The 8,251-nt window shown below is 42.9% G+C and overlaps 1 non-coding gene across 1 annotated transcript; it reads right to left on the minus strand.

Moving 5' to 3' along the window:
• Nucleotides 1–5,847: 5,847 nt before the first annotated feature.
• LOC111724863 lies at nt 5,848–5,954 on the minus strand. The gene has a single exon (XR_002773074.1). It is a non-coding gene; the product is annotated as a U6 spliceosomal RNA (small nuclear RNA).
• Nucleotides 5,955–8,251: the final 2,297 nt, after the last annotated feature.

Raw genomic sequence — 8,251 nt, forward strand, 5'->3', positions numbered from 1 at the left:
AATAAAGGAAAAAGCAAGGATGCAGCAAAGAAGTGGAGAGATGTAAAAAAATCAAGAATTTATTGCTGTGCACCTTTCCTCAGTAAAGGCTGGAAGACGCAGTTTATCAAAAAGAAAGGTGAAGGGTTGAAGGAAGAGGTGGACTTTGGTTCTTGGGAACCGACACATGTGCAGAAGACGCAGACGGGGACGTCATGATGGAGAAGCATATGTGAGGCCAGTGGCCATGTGGCTTGCCCTGAGAGCAGCCGGCCAAAGGCAGAAATGGTAAGGGTGAAATTTCTGATGCATTTGATCATGCGGAAAATAACATCCAGAGGGTTTTGCACAGCCGTCAAAGGGTGCCTTAGTAAAGACTTAGTAAATATTCAAAGAAAATTAAAGATGAGAAAATGATGCAGGTGTCAACTGCAGGTAAAACAAAAGGTGACATAAAATGAAAGCATAATCGTCTGTATCTTGGTTGGAAATAAACTATTACATGTGTACAACAACATAACATGTGAATTTGTTTAAAGGTTGAATATAAATGTCTTAACACAATAATTATGAGAAAGACATGATGGCTATGTTAGCCACTTGGATGAGAGTTTTCCAAACTGCATATGGAAGCAACACACTGTATCCTATGATAGAACTAATGTACAGAATTATGATCTAATAAAAAATAAATTAAAAAACAAAACAAAACAAAAAAACCCCTCATAAAACTGTATTAGAAATTTGAAGAGAAGAAAAGAGCATGCAAATATACTACGATTTATAATTCCTAAAATGTTGCATTAATTTGCATAAAGTTATTGAAGGATCAGAAAATAGTCTTCGCGTATTTGCGTCATTGAGAGTGATCAGAGATGGGGTAACTGCTAACACTGCCAAGTGTGGTCTCCTCCGGGAAAGAGAAGGTGGAGAGAGCTTGGGAAACAAAGAAGGTTGCTTCTGTTTTGTTTCTCGTTATTATCGTCTTGGAACTATTTAACTATTCAATTATTAAAACTACTTGCAAGTAATACTTTCAGCAAAGCAAACATCAATAAAAATTAAATTAAGAAAAAAGCAACCCAACATTTCTGAAGTCTCAAGACACCTCTGCTGGGCTGGCGTCACCAATAAACAGCCACCTGGTAAAATATTAAAGTCACATCCCTCCGTGGAATCCAAAATGAGAGGTGTGACTTCAGATTCACCACATCGTATTGAACAGTAACTTCAGTAAACATACTAATACTTCCTAAGTGATTAACGGGTATCAGCATCACACATCAGAAACGTGTCACTGCAAATTCCTTATCAGTTTGGTTTCTGCCGCCACGTGGACCTAGAGGGGAGGTAAGTGTTGTGGGAGAAGGAAGGTGGACAGCTCAGGGTAGGTTCCTGAGGGTCACAGGTGGGGCTGGTCTGTCTGCCAGGTGCACAGGGCTGGGGGATCCGCAGCCTCGGGGCCACATGTGGCCTTTGGGATCCTTGAGTGCAGCCTTTTGACGGAATCCAAATTTTACAGAGCAAATCCTTTTAATAAGAATAGGAGGAGCTTCAATAAAATGCAGAAATCAGGGTGAAAAGGGTATGGGAGAACACGGAGGCTCTCGGATTCAGACTTAAATGACCAAGGATGTACGGGAGAGCCTCGAGCTTACAGCAAATTCTATTTTTAATTAAATCATAATCTAGATAGATATAATCTAGATAGATATTCTTTGGCACAGAGTTTACTGCTTTTTAAATTGATTTATGTTTTGTCTCCAAGAATATTCTTCTTTCATCAGCCTTGTTGAATTTGCACTTTTCAGAAAGGGTTGGATCTTCATTACTTCAAATCAGAGCCTCTAATTTCCCTGGTAAAACTTGCAGTATAGTCACAGGTGAGTCTGTTTCGCCTTCCCCACCCAGCATTCCATGCTCCCCGGAAGGCCAAGTTTCCAAACAGGAGGGATCAACAGACAGCCTCTATTTGTCTCCTCTACCTGGAGTGCCTGCAGCTCGTGTGATGCAAGTGTCTCCTGGATTCCAGCTGCAAGAACAATGATGCCATCTGTTCATGTGTGGGTCACCAGCCAGCAGATGGGAAACTTGGGTAAGCTTGCTTTTCTATTCTGAGATTGACCCCAAACGGGAAGGTTCATATTCTCTCTCTCTCCAGTACTGAAAAAGCACTTTTTGTGTTTGATTGGTATTGAAGTTCTAAAAGGCACTTATTTTATAAATGAAATAAAAAGAGTTGTTAGTCTCTACATGCTGCTGCTTTAAGACCCGTGGGCAGGTGTTTGGGTTTGGAGCGGGAAGGGCAGCCATGTTCAGGAGTCTGCAGAGGCCTGGGGAAGGCCAGAGACAGGGGACTGAGAAGAACGGTGACACCTGTGCCTTTGTGTCTTAGTTCTGCCCTCAGAACAGCTTGGCAATCCTGCCAAAGAAGAGTCAACTTGCCAGATGCAAATAGTGCCCTCGCCCCCCCTGCTTATCCCACATTCTCTGCTTTATCAGCTGGTGAACACAGACATTCGAAATTTTTATTTCCTGAGGCCCAGCCTCCCCGGGTCTGTCTGTGAAGAGTCTTGACCCTGATGCGGCTGTAAGGATTCTTCACGACTCTTACTTGTGCCCAGGAGAAATCTGTCCTCAGCTTTTAGCTCATTTCCCCTCAGGAATCACCACCTTGTCACCTGCAGGTTGGTCACTCTTGGGATGTAAACATTCTCCTTTGTGTTACGATCCCTGTGGACAGAGAGGAGGGTCTGGTTCGAGCCTTCAAGCACTGAGGGTCTTATGATGTGGCTCTTCCATGCTCCACTGAGCCTGCTTGGCCAAGTCCAACTTTTCAACATTGTGCAAAGCCACCTTGTGAATGAACTACCAGCTTTGATGGTCTGGGGTCTAGAGGAGCTCCGCTGCCAGTGCTGAGGTGAGGATTGCAGGGACACAGGCAGGTGGCGGCCAGGCCAGCCGACCAGTCCATGGCATGACTGCTGCTTCCATTAGGCTGAGTATTTGGGCCACCCCAGGAGCCTCTGCTGCCTTCTCGCTGTGACTTCCCACAATGGGGGAGAATCCTCCTTCTTTCTGCATTATATCTACCCAAGGTGTGTCCCATGTGACATTTCTGAGGTCCCCACGGTCACCTCACTCCACTGTGCCTAGATGTACTCTGCTAAAATGAGCGGGTCAGGACAATGCTGGTCTCACTGTGCTTAGAAAGAACTTTGGCCCTCATCTGCTCAAGACCTTTTGATTTCCAGTAAATCTTATGCTGTGATGCGATATTTTACCTCTGCCAGCTGGTTCCATGTGTCCCCGACTTCTCATGTCTAACAACCATGTCTTCAGGTGCCTAAGCACCATGCCACAGTGGGAGACAGGTTTTCATAAACCTAAGTGTCCAGCTCAAAAATCAGAAACACACACATACACGCGTGACCCAACTCTGCTGCTGGAAACCCTCAAATCAAATAGACTAGGACGGCAGAAGGTGGTCTGATGTGTAACCTTTTCTGTGGAAAAAGGAGGAGGGAAATTATTTCCGATTCTCATCTTCTCAGGACACTGGAGTTCCAAGAGTAATTCTGTTGCCACTATCAACACTGAAACTGTAAGCTTGATATGTCCACATTTTGTTATGGTTTATTGTTTACGAAGTTATGGAGAAAACAGCCTAAATTCAGACATTTAAACATTTCTCTAAAAATCGAACGGCATCGATTTTGATGCTTTTTAAGAACAATACTTTCTATGTAACTATCTTTCTGTCCATCATCATGAATTTCAAGTTATTCTGATGTTATTTCTGTGTTAAATCTAATCTGTGACATCCCCCGGTGGACATGCTTGGTTAATAATCAAGGTGGTCACTCCTTTTACATACCCACAAAGCCCTGCAATATTTTTATTAAATTCAGGTAGAGTTAGGCAGTGAAATGCAGGTGCCTGGGACAGTCTCGACCCAGCTCCTCCACATACATCATCACCCATGAACAGGTTATCTTTGTTTAAATGTGTTTGGTATTGAGATATGGTTTAAAAATATGCCCAAAGGATAAAAGTCTTGCTCCATTAAAAGCTAATTCACAAATTTCTTTTTCTTCTCCCCTCCCCTTGAAATAGGTATGTAGAATATGGACGTTTAAAGACCAGCCTTAGCATGTCGACGCCTGTGTAATGAGTAGAACTTCTTGTCTGGATATGAGCTTCCCGGGATGTGAGGGTAGTGCTGACGGGAGGTGAACGCAGGAAATACCACTGCATGTATTCAGTGCTGTAAGTTGCAGTCTAAGCTGATGAAAATTGGTTTGCTTTATGGAATTTAAATGAATTTCAATCTTCATGTCTCCTTACTGAGAATGGAAAAAATTATTTCTCTCGGAGCTTAGAAACATGTAACGTTTGTCATTATGAAGGAGGGGTGCAGGCCTATCTTAGGATTTTGGAGGAAATTGTGCTGGGTCGGTTCCTGGGGAATTGGGGAGACAGCAGCCTGAACATGATGCCACATTAACAGCGGGCCATGCCGTAGGCTCCCGCCCTCGGTGCCCTCTAAAGATACAGGGTAGAGTGGGATGAACCCAGTGTTGCAACCTGGCTTCTTTAAAGGGAATCCTGTGAGCAGCTCAGAGGAGCTGCAGAAAAGCCAGTGGGAGTGAGAGGCTGGCTGGCTGCTGTGGCTCATCTCTTGCCAGTTGTGTGATTTTAGGTAACTTATTTAACATCTCAAAATTCAATTTCATCACCAACAGTTCATCATTTTGTTTGTTTCTGATTTATTTTCAAGGACAGAGTTTCCTGATTTTTGTGTAGTAAAACATATCATGTTTTTATTTTATACTTAGTCTTCTGGGTTTTTTTTTAAGGTCTTGTTTAAGAATTTTTTTTTTTTTTTTTGCAGTTTTTGGCTGGGGCCGGGTTTGAACCTGGTATATGGGGCTGGTGCCCTACTCCTTTGAGCCACAGGTGCCGTCCTTTTAAGAAATCTTTTCCTGGGTAGAAGAGATGATGAGGAAATCCTCACATAGTATTTTCTAAAAGCCTTAACATTTGTTTTTAATATAAGATCTATATTCAGTCTAGAGCGAATTTCTGGGCAAATTGTAACAGATAATTTCATTTTTCCCCATATGTGTGTGTAATTGTCACAACACCTGTCTCAGTCTCCTGTGTGTGCTGCTGTAGATGAATGACTGACACTGGGTGATTTGTAATGCACAGAAATTTATTGGCTCACATATCTGGAGGCTGGAAAGGCCAAGGTTGCAGGGCTGGTGTCTGGTGGGGGCCTTCATGCTGCATCAGCCCAGGGTGGAAGGGCAAGGAGAGGGAGAGAGAACAAGAGGGGGGCCAACTCCTGCTTTTTATTTGTTTTTTTGAGACAAGAGTTGCACTTTGTCACCCTCGGTATAGTGTCATGTTGTCACAACTCACAGCAACCTCAAACTCTTGGGCTTAAGCAATTCTCTTGCCTCAGGCTCTGAAGTAGCTGGGACTACAGGAGCCCAGCACAACACCCAGCTATTTTTTTGAGATGAAGGTCTTGCTCTTGCCCAGGCTGGTCTGGAACCTGTGAGCTCAGGCGAGCTTCCTGTCTTGGCCTCCCCAGTGCAGGGATTGCAGGTGTGAACTACCGCACCCGGCCCTCCAACTCCTGCTTTTATAAGGAACTCACTTCAGTGCTAACAAACTCAGTCCTGAAATACTGGCATTAATCTATTCACAAGGGCAGAACCCACATCCCCTAACCACCTCTTAGAGGTCTCACCTCCACATACTGTCACAATAACCACTAAAGTTTAGCCTGAGTTTGGGTGGGGACACACACTTAAACCACGGCAGTACCGTATCTTCATTCATTTATTATTATTATTTTTAAAATTAGAATGCCTTATGAATTTGCGTGTCATCCTTGCACAGGGGCCATGCTAATCTTCCCTGCATCAGTCCAACTTGAGTATATGTGCTGCCAAAGCGAGCACGTATCCTAAATCATGTCTTTATTTAACGATAGAGTCATTGGAAATCTTTCCTTTACCTCTGTGGTCCCTAAACCCTGGCTGCAGACAGATTCCAGTCCTCAGCCTTTTGTGAACCGTGGACAGGGTGGGGGACAGCATCACCACTGGAGCTCTGCTTCCTCTCCTATCCTCCCACTCTCACCCCACTCTGTGGAAAAACTGTCTTCCATGAAAACAGTCCCTGGTGCCAAAAAGGTTGGAGACTGCTGCTTTACCCTGCCGTTCTGAAGTGACACCTTGAGGACTTATCAAATGACCACAGGGTTGGAGGCTGATGCTGAGTTCTGCAATTTCCTCCATTACATCAGTATCATTCTCTTTTAATGAATTTTAATATCTGGTACAGCAAGGCCTCATGTCTTGGTTTTCTGTTTCTTCAAAATAGCCTTGTATTTTCATGACCTTTCCCCCTATGAATAACATATTACCTGCTCAGATTACAAGCACACACATACAAAGAGAATGGTTTGGAACCCTGTCTAGAACTATATTGAATGTACAACTGAATTTGGGGTGATTTGATATCTTTACAATATTGAGTCTTCTCAGCCAAGGACACAATATAATGCATTTCCATAGGTCTTCTCGAATATTTTACAAAGGAACTCTATAGTTTTCTCAGTGGAGAGAGAAAATGTTACTATTTTTACTACTATTTTTAATATTTTTTACTATTACTATAGCTTTTACTATTGCTAAATATTTGAAAATTCTGATACAATAAAATATTTTTATGCGAAATATACCCTACCTACAAAAGAAGCTTGTCAGCCAATGGTGTAAAGCTGATGGATCTCAGCAGGTGCACACGTGCACCATCAGCGCCAGACCCGGAGGACTCCCTGCACGCCTCTGGGTCCCTATTCCATTTCTCCCCCCGCAGTCGATCTCCGTAGCCTATTCAGTTAGTGTCTTGAACGGTCAGTGCAGGTACTGGGGTCCGCTAGCCAATTTCCCACAGAGATTTGGTAAGATTAATTGTCCAGATCAAATTTTATCACTAGGTAGGCACTTTTCCTTAAAAACAAATTCACAAAAAAATGGTATGGCATATAAAAATAGTTTCGGGATATGACTGCCAAGGCTCGTGATGGGAGCCGACACAGCGGCAGCTGGGACCGGAAGCAGAATGGGTTGCTGTGGAGGAGCGTTTCCTACTTCGACAGAACTGCAGGGCCGGACCGGCTGCCAGGAGCAAGCTGAGCGACCTGAAGGCTGCAGATGAAGTGGCACAGGATGTGGGACCAGACAGCGGGGACCTGGGTGGGGACGCGCATTAACACCCATCCACCTCTCAATCATGCCAATTGCAGCAGTTGTTTCTCTACTGGTTCCAACACAGAAAAAAGAAAATATTCCATCTACTTGCATTTTCCAACATAATTTTTGGAATCTCATTCCTTGTTCCCAGAAAAACTTTCCAATCTAGTTATTCTTCATTTCAGATTCAGGAGGAATGATATGGGTAGTGTAAGAACTAATAATGATAATAAAGAATAATTTCATAGATAGGATGGCTTAAAAAGCAAAAGGGATATTTTCACAGCTCTGCACCATCTGATATATTCGACTATGAGAAAAGAAAGTCGGAATCTATCTGCTCTTTGTTGGTTTCATCCCTACTTTTTGTTTTAAATAAAACAAACATGGGGTCAGAGAAAAAATTTAAACTGTGACTTTCTAACTAATACTATAAAATATCTTAGACGCTGGTCTCCAAAATAATTATTCCCGTGCCAATTTGGATTCACTTGCTATCCTAATTGGGAGATAAACTAATTAAAGGATATAATATCAATTATATTGGCCAACATAGAAAAGAATTCTAGAAGTTTCATCCAATCTCACTCAATATTGCAACTTATTTACTTTAATAGATTTGGGCAAATTAGTTCCTTAATTATCTCCTGTAATTGACATCAGTGTAAGCAATAGCCCTTCACAAACAATGGCCTTAATGGCTCCATGCTTCTGTGGAGATGTTTCTGTTGAGATCATGACACGGAGCTCTTCCGGGATGACCCTGAGAATCGAGACACTCTTTTGAATGTTCCTCGGTAACAGTAAATTTTCATCATCAGAGTGAGCTGGAGATCTCTAAAGACCCCAAGAGGCATAACACCAAAACCAGCCGTGCTGGATAGTGAGGACAATCAGGCCAAACGGAATGGATTGCTTTGGTTTAGGAAAACTGGGCAGATACAAGTGATGAACCCAAGGTTTTTATTGTGTGGTTTGTGTACTGTTGCACAAAGATT

Source organism: Otolemur garnettii, unplaced genomic scaffold (genome assembly GCF_000181295.1).
Source record: "Otolemur garnettii isolate 467f Iridium unplaced genomic scaffold, OtoGar3 scaffold00027, whole genome shotgun sequence".
Taxonomy (NCBI): Eukaryota; Metazoa; Chordata; class Mammalia; order Primates; family Galagidae; genus Otolemur; species Otolemur garnettii.